General features: G+C 37.1%; 1 protein-coding gene across 2 annotated transcripts in view; it reads right to left on the minus strand.

Annotated features, from left to right (window-relative positions):
• LOC107092595 (disks large-associated protein 3-like) overlaps window positions 1-13052 on the minus strand; it is a 110248-nt gene extending 97196 nt beyond the window's left edge. For both annotated transcript variants that reach the window (XM_015387158.1, XM_015387159.1), the window contains exon 1: window positions 12977-13052. The gene's annotated coding sequence lies outside the window, so the exon portion shown is untranslated. The remainder of the gene's footprint in view (window positions 1-12976) is intronic.
• Window positions 13053-15355: the final 2303 nt, after the last annotated feature.

Consider the following 15355-nt stretch of genomic DNA (forward strand, 5'->3'; position numbering starts at 1 on the left):
ATCCATCCATCCATCCATCCATCCATCCATCCATCCATCCATCCATCCATCCATCCATCCATCCATCCATCCATCCAACATCCATCCGGTCATCCATCCATCCATGCATCTATCCATCCAACATCCATCCATCCAACATCCATCTGGTCACCCATCCATCCATCCATCCATCCGGTCATCCATCAATCCATCCATCCATGCATTCATCCATCCATCCATCCATCCAGTCATCCATACATCCAGTCCTCCGTCTATCCATCCATCCATCCATCCATCTGGTCAACCATCCATTTATCCATCAAAAAAAATCCTGTCATCCATACATACAATCCATCCATCCATCCATAATCAAAATCAATCCATCCATCCATCCATCCATCCATCTGGTCATCCATCCATCTGGTCATCCATCCATTTATCCATCAATAATCAAAATCCATCCATCCATGCAAAAATGATTGAGAAAAAGAAAGCTGACTTCAGTCAGTAAAATTTAATGCAACTTGGTAATTAAAACCCCACAATGGAAATGAGTGTGGAGGCGTGTGAATAAAGCAAGAATCCTTAGTAAAGTACACAGCCAGTAACACACACTAACCTAAATAAACACAGGCTTTCAATGAAACAGAACACTTTCAGTATTTCAGGTTGTTTATAATTCCCTATATTGGACTATTTTTCCAATTAAATTATTGTAAACAAAAATCTGCTACTCAAATAGGAGCATTTGAAGCGAATAGACTACTTTATATCGCTAATGACCTAACAATAACGACTCCTTTTAAAAGGATTACTGCTAATCCGCACGCTAAACGCACATCATCCGCTGATCCAAGAACCACAGGTCTTTGATAAATTAAATACTGTTATTATTCTTAACTATATGGTGGCGAATTACACTGACAGAAATTTGCATCACGTCTCATTTAGCTGGAAAGCACAGATTACAATTTGAATGAAAATGATTTAAGCTGAAAACTACATAAAATAATGTGATGATATGTCTTTGGCGGAGAATGTTGCTCATTGCAGAGCTGAACTGTACCAGAACTTACAGGAAAGAAGACTTGTCCCTAAAACCTTTTTACTGATTTGTGAAGCTGGAATCTTTGGATTTCCCTCTCATAACATTGATAACTTGATCCTGCAACAAAAATATCTCAATCGTTTTAATAGCAGAGCCAATATTCAGCTCCCAGAAGATTACATGGTTTTGCATCACATAAAAAAGCAAAGAAAAACATAACCAAGATTTGAAAATGTTCTTGGATCGCTGACATTTCTGTCACGTAGCTTAACTGTCTGGTGCGTTCTACTAAAACCTAATTTATTTAAGCAAACAGGCTCCTTTTTGTTTGCTTTAGATTTTTCTTTTGTTAGTACTGGGAATTTGCTTTCTCTGCTGGAGTGAGATCTCCTGTGGGTCCCAGTGTGCTCAAATTTAAACATCAGACCAGAACGTATCAGAGACTGCCAGGGCTGTCATGGCTCATCAATATGAAGACAGGCTGGTTACATGATAATCAGGATTGTGGATCTTTATTAAAATCTGTTTTTGTTCATGGAAAAATATTATTTCCCGCTTCCATTTAAAGAAAGTTTTAATTGTATTTCTTACAAGAACAGGAGCATTACTTCAGCTCCGTAAGGAATAGAATTGAACACTTGTTTGATGTATTTCAAATGTCTGAAAGCAATTTATCATCTCACTTTCAAATTTGCGTAATCTCCTTTTAAGTAGTGCTTCGTTTTAACAGTTATGGACAGCTGGGTGGCAGACATATAGCATTTAGCTGATGTCAGGTCAGCACAATTCGAAGGACATAAAAGTAACTCAATCTTTTCATGTTAAGAATCAAAGAATCTAATGAAAACAAAACTACAACAATAAAAAAATACACAGAATACAGGAAGACACTCAAAATGCAGTGGCTTGCAACAGTATTTGCACTAGGCAAAATAACTCAGTTTCAATATGTATTGTGACATAATTTTACTCAGTGACGGTTACATAACTGCTTAGACGGTATCTTGATATGCGGTGGCCCCTGTGTACGCAGCCTCGCTTCTGTGGGTGAAGCCCAAGGCTCTCCTGATTTAAAAATGCACTTTATAAGTACAGGCCAATTACTATTTACGGTTAAACCATTTGTAACCGGCTGACATTGAGGGCACATCTGGTTAACCCTTTATTGGCCATCTTATTACTTTTGAGAATGTAAGAAAATATGTATAACTGCCACTTGCCCTAATATATTAAGAAAAATAACATAAGTGCTTCTATAACAAATTCATGAAAAACCCTCACTGACTGAAAGAAACAATCTTTGTTTTTGTTACAAGATAAAGCATTAATGTTGATACTGGCATTTCCATTTTTTACTTTTTAAACTTAGATTTTTAACTTTTTTTATTTAGTTTTTAGCTTTTCAATGAGCTGTTTAGCTTTTTTTTTTTTTTTTTATAAAAATGTCATTTCAACCTAATTTATAGTAGGTAATATAAAAGGGGTATATGAAAATTTATTTTGTTTTGTATACTCTCTGTGCATACAAAAGACAATAAATGTTGTCCAGGTCTAATATCGTCAAGGACTCATTTAATTAGTCAAATGCCAAAATAAAATCTACAAACATGTAGCAGTATCTTAGCTGAATGGCTGTATAACAGTCTTGTGCTTCTAGACCTCACTGAGGGATAGGGGGGGCTCCATTTAAAAGGTGGATGCAGGAAATCAAAAATGGTAATTTACCCTATAAAGGGTTAATGCCGACCAGAAAGAGCCAAAAGCCCAAAGACACTGAACCTATGGCTGTGTTCAGCATTGGACAAAGCTCCAAGACACTTAATTTAGCAAAAATGACTGAATAACCCCATCACGGACGACCTAAAACCAGCAAAAGCCATCTCCAACAATGCCTCTGATCATATCATCTAATAAATGATGCAACTGCTTGTGTCAGCTTAAAGTTGCAGTCAGAGTAGAAGACCTAAGCATGGTGCAACACCTAGGGAGCCGTATTGTGGTATTATGGGATGAGTGACTTGATTAATTTTGTGTTGACTGAGCTGACACTTTTATTTAACCCCTCAAGTTTTGTCTCATACCTTTCATATGTATTAGAGTTATCAAAGTTGTCTGTGCAAAGTTGAAAAAAAAAAGAATAGGATTTGCTTTGTTTTACTTCAGATGAGAAAGGTCAAATAAACCAAACCAGTCAAGATTAGAAATGGTGGGGGAGAGTCCTAATAGAAAGTCCAAAAGATGAATGTTTCAGAATAGACAGGGGACCTTTAGGTAGTATTTTCTAAACTAGTTATGAGTGACTTTTCTTATTATTATAGTGACTTTTGAACATAGACTTTTATGCTTATGCGTTTTGTTGAACATATGAAAGTTATTCATGAAACAATAAAAGAGGAAATAACAGAGAAACGGAAACGGGCAAAAACCCAATCTGTGAAGGGAGAGATAATCAACCCAATCAAGTTTCCCAATCCAGCTCTGGTTAAATTTTGGATAGAAAATGTGCTGGGTTAATTTAACCCAGCAATCTGAGTTAGTTCCCTTAATACAACAATTGGGTTGTTTATATAATCCAATAAGGGCTCATATTGACTACACTGCTAGGTTCTTTTAGCCCAGCAAGTTGGGTTTTTAATATATAGTTGCTATTTGAGATACTAAAATACATCAAAATTATTATATCATATTACAATAACAATAACAATAATTATCTAAATATTTTATAAGTATTAGGCTCATTAGTATTAATATTGCAATTCTAATTCTTAATTGTTTTCTTGATTAAATATATTTTCACATCAATAATGTCATAATAAATATTTATTAAAATACAAAATTGACAGAAGACATTAAAATATGAAACAAACTAAATTTCCATAAAACAATTATATAGGCTTACATTCCTTCAGATAATTCAATGGGAAAATAAAAAAGCCTTTGAAGCACATAATAGCAGCAACAGCAGTCTCAGCTTCGATATCTTTACCCAAGATCACAACGAAATCTTGACAGAATAAAATGGATTCACTGACTGATGTCTTTTTTGTCTAAATGTCTAAATGTAGAAAACCTACCGTAACCCAAGCCTTCCCTGGTTCCCTTCACTGTTTCTTTAAAACTGGCTTCCCTGCTGTTACCTGACGTACCATTTACTTTATTTTCTGTGCATTTGTCACAACTTTAAAGTTCAGCCTTTATTGTTGCTGCCACCAAGCACAATTTATACCGTCAAAAAAGTCTGGGCTGAAAACATATTTGCAAGAGTTTGGGTATGTGCTATAGAGGGATCATAGGGGAAAAAGAGGCTATATGAGTTTACTTTTATATCTCTGACTCAAAGTGGCTTCAAGGAGGTGAAGTGGGGAGTGATTTGAGGAGTACTCTATTTTAAACCATCAGGTTGCTTTACTCATAGGATCTGCAATATTGGTTCATCCATGTAAGTGCAAAACATTGCCAGACACTGCCAGCCTGAATGGTCACTTGGTAAGAAGATCAAGGCAAGAAGAGCTCATCTATGAGGCATCTATGTTCCAAAACCATTATTTTGCAGAGCTCTTCAGAACCAGACAACAACAGAGGCCACCGATTGAGACAAACTGAAATTGGGTACACAGAATATTTTTTGTAGAACCTTCACTGTGACTATAAACCCAAGGATTTTGCTTCTGCATGCTTTAGGTGCCCTTATCTTAAATAGACACATTGACAGTAATGAAATTGTCTTCTCTTGTTGTCAAGCTGTGATGTGTTTGTGTAAAACTAGAGAGCATGTGAAGTTGTGAATGCAAGTGCGGGTGCTCTAACTGATGGACTCTGGTCATGCGATCTATGCTGCTGTCTAATTACCCAGATGTGATGGATGGCATTGATTAAATCATGTGAAGTCTGAGACAGTAGCTGCTTGCTCCCCCTCTCATGTTCCTTTCTCTTGTGAACACACGCACACCTGGGCGCACACCTATTTATCCACATATATGCAGCCTCTTTATTTATATTTTTATTGTGTGTTTTTCTCTATTTGAGAGTTGTGTAGTTCAGAACAGATGAACCCTACTTTCAAAATGATAAAAGATATCCATAAATCAATCTGAAAGAGGAAAGAAGAACGTAACTGACAGTGGGAGGATAAAGCGCTAGATGAAAGAGGGACAGGCAAGGGCAGTGCAGACCTTCAGAGAAGAAATGAATATTAGAAACTGATTAAACTTGCCTGTTGTCATATTTCAAACAGACTAAGCCCTCCAATTTCCTGCCAAATTCACTGAAGCAGTCATTTTGGAGCAATTATAATTTTTTTTTACCATTTTGTGGATGCCTTGGAAAACTTTCCGCTCCATGCTCTGGAAGTGAATGCAATTAGAATATTTCTCTACTTTAAGATTTTTAGAATCCATCCCTTGAAACTATAACTAAACCATGAATGAGGTACACAGAGCTTTAATTAAGAACCAAAACCAAGTGAATGCATGATCATCCCTAAAAGCAACATAGGATAGGATTAGCCAAAACATCCGGCAGGAAATTCCAACTTTGATTTAAACACTTTAACACCTTTACAGTTATATCCAACACTCCGTATACTGATAATAATTCAGTACTAATCTTTCTCTGAAACAAAGCAATCAAAAGCACTAGTTGGAAAAGCTTTATATATCTAGAGATTGATTTTTGTTTCTCCCATAACCTTTCCAAAATAACTTAAGCTGAAAATTGTCAAGATATAATTTGGAAACACCAGTTTTAAATGTTGCATAAGTGCATTATTAAAAGTGCTGGCAGTAAAGAAGGAGCTCTGACGAGGAAGCAGGATCCTCCCTAGGGCCAAATCATGTAACATAGGGACCTCCTGATGTTATTAACCCCTGCTAGGAACTGTATGGTTGCTTGTTTCTTTAAAGGCCAGATTTGTAAAGTAAATGACTAATACCATGTAGTGATGTTGTGCAGTTTAAAATCATAAGAATTGTGATATTCTTACCCTTATATAGAACTTCTAGAGAACCCCCACCCCAGTTGATATCATAATGATTCCCCTCACCACTTTGTAACAAATTCTCCTGCAGGCTTTCTTCCTCCTAATTCATTACAGCAGCCAGAACCAAACTACAAACACCCTCATGTGTTTTCTATTGAGATGCACTATCAGGGCTCCAAAAAGCTACTGTTTGAAGTCACTTGCCCAGAAACAGTAGGCCGACAGCAGGACAACTGGGCACAGAGCCACTCCCAACACGTGTAAGTACTGATACATGTTGTGTTGTGCCACATAGAAGACAACATCAGGAGATAAACCGGTGTAGCAGAATACAAGAGGCAATATCCAAGTAATCTTTTGACATTTTTAGTAGTTTTTAGAATTTTATTGAGCCAGTGTTATGTGTATTTGTTTAAAGGTTTAAAATCTTATTTTTAGCTTCCACTTGGGTAACCATGTGTGTAAGCTGGATCCTTGTGTTAGTACACAAACACACAAGACTCCATCTCGTAATGATGCAGTTTAAAATGTCCCAGACAATCCAAAACATGTTAGCCAATCATGTTACAATAATGGTTTAAGGCAGGACATATAGCTCAGACAAATGCTAGAGCCCCCAGCCGAACCAAATTAGACATGGCAATGCTGGTGGATGCAATTGTAGGTGCTGTTATCACAATTGTTTTGTCAGAATCCACAATTTTATCCTTAAACGAAAAGTACCAAGCAAGCAAAAAAGAATGATGTTGGGATTTTTCATGGTGTCTGCGGCTATTTCATTAATTACCGTGATTAGCTAAAACCAAACTTTGGTAGGCGGGGACTAGTTGTCAGCTCGAAAGGTTTTGCTTATAGTCTACATTTCTTCAAACTGATTTAATGAAAGCAGGCCAGGTTTAAAATTGTAGAACTAAACTTGATGCTAAACATTCTAAATCTGGCTTGCAAGGTTACCACTTGGTTGGGTTAATGACGGGTTGGGCGATATGACCTCAAATCAATAACACGATAAATTGGACAGTTTTACCTCGATAACGATAAATGCACAATAAACCCTCCGGCTCCTCTATCAGAAATAAAGGCATGTGCAGGAAATTATGTATTTATAATTTCTTTATTGAATAAATCACATTACATATTTCTTTCAATTTAATATTAAAGTCTTGATTTTGATTACAGCTATGTTAGACACTTCTTCACTTCCCACATGCAGGAAATACCAGCCACCAGCGTACACAGTAAAAACAGCAGAATTATTCACTAACCTATTTACAGGATTTACCGACATGGGAAAATTTGCACCGTTTATCGTAGTGAATTAGGTTAACAGTAAAATGGTTTATCGCCCAGCTATAGGTTAATGCTTTAGTACTTCATGACCGCATCAGTTTTAGCCAGTTTTCCATTATCACTCAAAAGCTTGTGGCTTCTGAAAGCCCGGCTAGTGTTTCCAAACACATTTATCTGGGTAAATTAACTTTCCTGGGGCTTTGATCCCTCTAGGGACCCAGTACTTTCTGGGCTTTTGAGACATAGGGTTGTGTACAGCTACAGTGCCTTATTCCACCAGCAGTGTACAAATGTTGTTTTCAATACCTTACATTTGTAATGAAATATGTTCTAAGATGTTTTTTAACCAGCAAAGTACACCTCAAAAATGAATCCATGTAGTAAGTCAATAAATAGCCTGCTTTAAAATAAGGGCTGCTTACTCAGCCAGGATGTGGAGTGGCTGTGGCACTCCACATCATTAATGTTAGTCAGTTGGTCGGTCATTACTGTACCTGTTAATTATTAACACAATAAGGAATTTTATAACTTCACCCGTGTAGTGAGTTTATATAAAAAATGTCTACTTTTAAGTGGCTAGGGCTCAGGCTTCTGACCAGTTTGAGATACCTACTCAACCAGGATATGGAGTGTGATCTCAAATATCAGGCAACCGGAGATACAGCCAGTCAGTTAATCATTATTCATTTATTAAAATGTCATTTAAACATATTTCTATGCATGAAACACCTCAAATTTTTCTTCTGCACTGTCAGTTGATCCAAATTATAATTGAAGTTTCACATTTTTTGATGGTTTCCCTCTAGTAGACCAGTCTAGCTGCTAGGCTAGTGTATTTCGGCGGGTGTAGCAGGGTGAATCCCAAGAGAGAACGGTCAAGTGGTCAGGGACTCAGGGACCTACCGCTGCCTGTATTCGTCAGTAGGAACTAAAAGTGAATAAAAACATTCATGAGGTATGTGGTAAAAACTGTGAGAACTTTTTGCGATTCTATGCTGAAAAGGCTTTGAGAGAGATCACCAGTTGGATGGTTTCTCTTGGCTTTTCAGAACCCATCAACTATTCGACTTTGTAGAACTTATATATGCTTATATGGACATGGACTTTTTTGGTTAGTGCTGTAGGTAGCTAAGATTTACCTGGTTATTATATTGTAAATGTCAAAAAATGTAAATCCCTTTATTGTCCCACAATAGGGAAATTCACTCTCTGCATTTAATCCATCCCCTTGGGAAGCAGTGGACTGCCATTGTGTGGCGCCTGGGGAGCAGTGTCGTGTTAAGGGTCTTGCTCAGGGACCCACAGTACAGGCTGTGGGGATTAAAACTGGTACTTACAATTTCTCAGAGCACAAGCGCACTGCTCTAATCACTAGGCCAAGACTCCCCATGATAAAGGAGAATTTTATAAATTATATTTTATTGGTTATTTGAGATCAATGATACAGTGAAAAATAGACTGGCCAAATGAAGGTTGATAAAAATTCAACTTCAACTAAACTTTTCAAGATTAGGGATTTACTTCTAGCTCGTCAGCATTGGAGGTAATGGGAGAACCACTTGTATGTTCTTGTTTTCGCCACCTGCTGGACTAAGGGTGTAGCACAGTTTATTTTGGCTGCTTATACGAGGCTGTTAGGGAAATGGGAAAGCACACCCTAGCCCCTAGGGCTTTCAATCCCAGCGCTTGAATAAGCACAATTTTTTTTTTTTTTTTTTTACTTTTTTGAAGTTCAATAAAAAGTCATATAAAATTAGATAAAAACAATCCACCTTTTTTTGAATGACTATGACCTTGATGACTGAAAATCTTCACCAGCACTTTTCTGAAGTGCTTTTTAGGATCTTTCTGGTTGTACTGTTTGTAAAAGTAAAAACGTGGGAGCAATTTTAGATAAAGGATTTTCTTTATCTGCGGCCCCTCCTGGGCTTTACTTATTTAAATTTTGTCCTGAGTATCTAATATATTCCTCACCTACCAGAGAACAATGATTAAGGGATTACATTATACAAATCTATCCTGAGCTAACATTTAACATTTTCAAGCAAAACCCGGGAATCCAAGAAGGTTTGTAGCTTTTAGATATATTACCACACAGCAAGAATATCCAGAGAAAACTGTTAATCCAATAAAAAATTGCCTTAGGCCTTTTGTTTTTTAAAACAACAGGAAACTAGGGTTGAAAAGGTAAAGATGAGAAGCTGTTCCATTTGAGGAGGCTTACAACCAACAGTGAACTGGAGCATAGAGGTGAGACCAAGTCATTGTTTTTCATTCACCCCTTTTTGACAGCACTGAATGATAGGACCCTCTTTTACTGGACACGAACAGGTAGAACAACACAGCAGACAGATGCAATGGCCATGTTGTAGAAGCGAAAGCAGTCAACTGGAAAACAGCAGGGGTGGGGGAGGTGCACTTAGTGGGCAGAGTAGCACACCTGGCTCCATCTTTGCATGGCCAGTTCTTTTCCTTTGTACTGTACAACACACTTTTCATTTGGTCTAAGAGATCAAGTTAAGGTGAAGTCGATTATTCACTGTTTTGAGATTAAATATCAACCCCAACATTTTTTTTACAATTCCTTCAAATTGGGTCTAAAGTCATCAAAACTGTGATTGCGGTTTGACTTGTTTCTAAGTCACAATACATTTGGTATTAGTAGCACACAATGCTTTTAAATTGTCACAATTTCTTTTTCTTTTTTTTTGATTGAATACCAAAACTGCTTTCACATGCATGTGACATAACTCCAGTAAGACATTTTAGTCTTGCAGGATCTTTGACTACAAGATCTCATTACAACACGAATGCTGATTTTTGCCATCATAATCACTACTGCAGAGAATGAATTCTACAACCTTGTTTTAGATGTTGTACTAAAACCACACTAATAATAGCCATTATTATTAGACATTCACAACAATTAGTCGCTACTGGCGGTGTGCAACTCTTAAGAATCCAAACAAATTCATTTACATAGAAGCATTTACAGTATCTGATCCACAAATCCTGAGGATCAAACATTCCCTTTAAACAACTGGTGTCCCACATTGAGGCCAAGTAGCACAGACTCAAATTTCTAAGCACTGGACAAACTTCTGTTTTAGATAATATAATCTCTAGATCAGACATTATGTTACCAGCGATTCTGCAGTTACATTTCCATTTAAAGAATCAGTGTGAAAGAGGTTTAATGGAAGGTATGGATAATAAGAGCCAAATTAAGCAAAAACATAAATGCATACATAGTTTCAAAGCAGGGTGATATAAACAACAACATGATATATTGTTGTAATATATAGAGGGTTATGGACCTCCATGCCCCACGTATTTTTATTAATGCATATCACTATGGCAACAGCTCAAAGCCATTTCACCAATATTAAACATAAAAGGTTTTCAGTTCTAAGAGCAACATTTTGATGCAATTTTACCAGTGTGGAACATCACAAGTCATTTGGAGGTTTTATGCCATCAGCAGAAAGCCACACACACAATGCATTTAGTCTTTCGGTAGCACTCTCTGCAGCTATAATTAAGTGAAAGCTTCAAAGCCTACTAAATCTATCTCAACACAAAACGCAGATGGATAACTCTATCAGTTTAGGTTGTGATTGATGAAAAGGGAAATGAAAACAGCAAATAAATAAAATGACAAGCGGTCAGAAAAAAAGGTCAATAGAAAATAGTTAAGTCATTTGAGCCTATATTGGAAGCAATGTACTCAGATTACATCTAGACACCAGATGGACTGAGCACTGACGTGAAAGCAATAATATAAGACGAAGCGAAGGAAGAGAGTAATGAGGGAAGGAGGAGAGTCAGTCTAAGAATAGAAGTAAAACCTCGAGCCAGCACAATCGGTCAGCCCTGGGTGCTATATTTTAACTTTACTACTGTGTCAGCCACACATCAGACATCTCTCATCCCTCTCTGTTTCACTCTCCTATCTGCAAAAATGAAAAGCCAACAGTATAAATGTCTGGTATGTATATTTAACTGAACACCGGATTCCTAAGATTTAGTACTTCCCAAACTGCTGTATGTCATCTGCAGAGGAACTTTATTTATCAGCTTCAAAGCATAACTTTTAACGTAAGAGCACATCTATCAATCTGGATTCAAATCTTGGGGAAACAATAAATACTTAAAAGACTAACTGGAAAAAGAGTGTCGCAAAGCACTACACCTCATGGCATGTTGTCATTTTCCAGCAACAAAATGGTGATGGTGACGAACGCAGATTAGTGACACATGCTGGTGGTGTCATCCTGCTTAAGGAATCATATCCTTCTAGAGCAAGGGTCTGCAACCTTTAAAACTCAAACCTTTAAAAGCCATTTTGCTCCATGTCCAAATTGAAAGTTTAGAGCCACAATCACTATATAAGCTTTTAATAAAACACAGCTTTGTTTTTAATTATGAAAACACACTTTATTTTTGTTACAGTAAATATGTCATAGGAAATTCTTCCGCCATTTTTAAAGAAGAACAGTTTGTTCGTATTTTTGGTTTCTAAAATAAGGAAAAATAAAATGTTTCAAAATAAAACATGAATTTTCTTCTATAGGGTATTTTTTGATGTAGCAAAAATGTTTTTTAGATTCAATCATTAGATTAAAATGATTAGATTCATTGAATTTTTTTTTGATCCACAAAACTTCTAAGCTTCTGTTACTATACTACATTATATTAAAAAAAAGTTAGAACTGTAAATATACAGTCCCATGTTTATATTACTTTGTATGTATTTATTACTGTTTTTAAGGCTGCACTTCAAAAAAATTTAATTGTCTAGAGCTGTTTTAAACCAAATTTCTTTTTGCATACACTCATGTATACAAAATGACAAAATAAATCTAAGTCTTGTATGTACCTTTAAATAATTTTAAGTAACTATTAAGAGCCATTTTAGGGGTTCCAAAGAGCCATTTACAGCTTCTGGGAGGCGCGTTGCAGACCCTTATTCTAAAGGCTTAGAAAAACAACCCAGAGTTGATGGAAACATAGATGGAGCTAGATGGAGGGGTGATTCTGGAAGAAGCCTTGTTAGAGGATGCAAAAGACCAGGATGGAAGTTCACCCTCTAGCAGGCATGGTTTGCATGTCCCTGGCAACTTTATATTCAGTCCTGGTTCATGGTAAGACTTGCACTCTAAACTTGAACATTATATTTATGATGACTAGGTATAAACATTGAGTAACATGAAAGATTAATATGCATAACTCAAAGGCTCTGATGCAATTAGTTTAAAAAATATTTAGATTTTTCTGGACTTGTTTGGGCTTACAGTGTGGAAATGACTGCTCTTCTGCCAACAGCTGCTTTGAAAACAGAAACAGCCAAAACACACGGGGTCTGAATGCAAATGAAAGCCCTTCTGTTATGGATTGTGTTTGTAAAAAAAAAAAAAAAACTATAAACAATCTTTTGACATTTTCCTTCCACTTTACTTTGATCCCACGAGTGTGAAAACTTTAGCAAAGCACTGTAGTAAGTAGCTGTGGTTTCAATTCACGCTTTCATGAAGCCTCTTCCTTAATCTGGGTTAATCTCTCAAGGGCTTGGAACTCAAGGACACATGAGACAAAATTGGAATTTCAACAGAACATAGGCGATACGTAGCTCTAGGAACCAGTTTTGTACATGGAAGTACTCATGCCCACTTTCAACTTACCACAGTCTCATCAGAAAACGGTGCTCCATGTTTTATATAGAAGAGGACAGCACAATAATCTGGTACCAGTCAGTCTGAGGGAAAAGAGTAGAGAGAGACAGAGAGAATCATCAGTAAAGCACACCTAAGACAAACCTCACATTATGCATCACACTGTTTCTGACAGTTAGTATTTAGCCCCATGTCCCTCCTCTTGCTCCATAATGCCCATCCCTCTGTAGTGGGAAACATACCTCTCCCCATAAGCTCTGACCTGTAAATGGGTCCCTGGTGGTTGCCTGTAATGTGGTGGAAAATCTGCGCCTGTGTGCTCCTTTTTTTTTTGGGTCCCAAAACAAGAAGCTCCCCCGACTGCCTTACTAACACACTTCAGCTCCCCGCTGTTCTGAGTGCTACAGGCCCTAGAGCTAAAAACGGTGGGACTGCAGGAGGATATAAAAAAAAGCAGAGGAGGGAACAGCAGCAGAGGGAAATTTGCCACAGAGATACAGAAGCAAAGAAAAAAATGTCTAAACTAGCCTAATTGAGAGGGTGCTGCCTCCAGTTAAATCCTAAAGCTAGCATGTGTGAAATGATTTTCAGGTTTAAAGACAAGACGATAAAAACAAATAGTGTTTCTTCATGCAGAGAGCTGGGAAAAAAAGTTTTTTTTTTTTCATTTTTGTTTGTGTTATAGCTTTTTTTAAATACTTCAGCTTAGTATCAAAGGTAACATAAGCAGAGACTTAAAGCAGTCTTTGAATAATGAATCTTTCCAAATCTGACATGAACTGTAAAAATACTTATGCTCCTGCTTGTTAATCAGTAATTTTCTATAATTAAATAAATACATTTCTGTCTGAGTGGTATCTGATTACTGCAAGACCAGCAGAATCACGGAAATAATTAATAAGAACCTGTCTCAGAGTTTAAGGTAGGCTTAATTAAATAAATAAAAAATCAAGAAATCCTAATCTGAAGACTTTCAAGTAAATAAATCCTAACTGGCATCAACTAACATGGAAAGCCGTATAAAACAATTAGATCAGATTAGATTCAACTTTATTGTTATTACACAGGTACAGGTACAAGGCAACGAAATGAAGTTTAGGTTTAACCAGAAGTGCAATACAGTAGCAGCAAGCGCAGGATAAATAATGGTTTCATAAATACAGGATATGGGTTTCTACTGAATAAGTACAGAGATAAATACCATTGTAAACAGAATCGTACTAATAGATAAATGTAATATATAGATAACTAGTCTTATGAACTAAATTTACAGCTGGATATGTACCGAATATAATACACAGGTGGATATTACTATAATAACATTACTAAACAATGTCCAATGTTTGAGGATACCAATGAACAACAGAGAAAGCTATTATCCACAACTAAAGAACAATGATGAGCCTTCCTACGGCTGGCCTGGTACCAAAGACACTGCATAAGCAGTTCAAATACTTATCCAAAAGTCAAGGATAAATCCAGAAAAATAGCATAAGTGCTGCAGGCCTCACTTACTTCAACTAAAATCATTGCTTATTATTATTAAGGAGAGATTTGAACCAGTTGTGCCACCAGGCGGTGGAACAGGGGTGGCCAGAGCCACCCTGTGCAAAGCCCTGGCCACCCCACTGGCCACCCCACTGGCCACCCCACTCACAAGTGTATCACACAATAAACTTAAGTCTTTATGATTTCTACAGGCAGGTTTACCACAATAGTAGATTCAAACTCTTAAATTATGGCTTTTATTTTTAATCTGCCACCTCAAGATTTTTAATGGCCCCCTCTGGCCACCCCAATGAAACATTTCTCGAGGTGCCACTGTCTGGAACACAGTTTTTTTAGTAAATCACCCTTGAGACAAATTTTGAAGCTTCTGGGAGGTGTTCCAAGCATTACATCTGTCAAAGAACTGAACACAGCATTTCAGAAACAGAATTCAATTCAATTCAGTTCATTTATATAGCACCAATTCACAACACATCATCTCAAGGCACTTTACAGTTCACCAGATCATACAGTCAAATTGATACAAAGTTTTCTATCTAAGGAAAACCAATTGCATCCACTTATTGACTCAAATGAAATCCATCACATTAAGCATGCATTAGCGACAGTGGAGAGGAAAAACTCCTTTTTAACAGGAAGAAACCTCCAGCAGAACCAGACTGAGTGTGAGCGAACGACAGAAGCAGAGATACAAAAAGCAGCTGTATAAGGCGGCCCCATCCAGGAAACACACAGCCAGGCAGACGAGCTCCGAGCCAGCTCCCATGTCAGAGGATGAAGAGAGCACATCCAGCCAGTCACAGTCAGTGAAACAGGACTACACTGGAAAACAGGCCGATTTCCAACATCTATAGATCACATGAACAATCAAACTTCAGT

Source organism: Cyprinodon variegatus, unplaced genomic scaffold (genome assembly GCF_000732505.1).
Source record: "Cyprinodon variegatus isolate N-32 unplaced genomic scaffold, C_variegatus-1.0 Scaffold387, whole genome shotgun sequence".
In the NCBI taxonomy this organism is placed as follows: domain Eukaryota; kingdom Metazoa; phylum Chordata; class Actinopteri; order Cyprinodontiformes; family Cyprinodontidae; genus Cyprinodon; species Cyprinodon variegatus.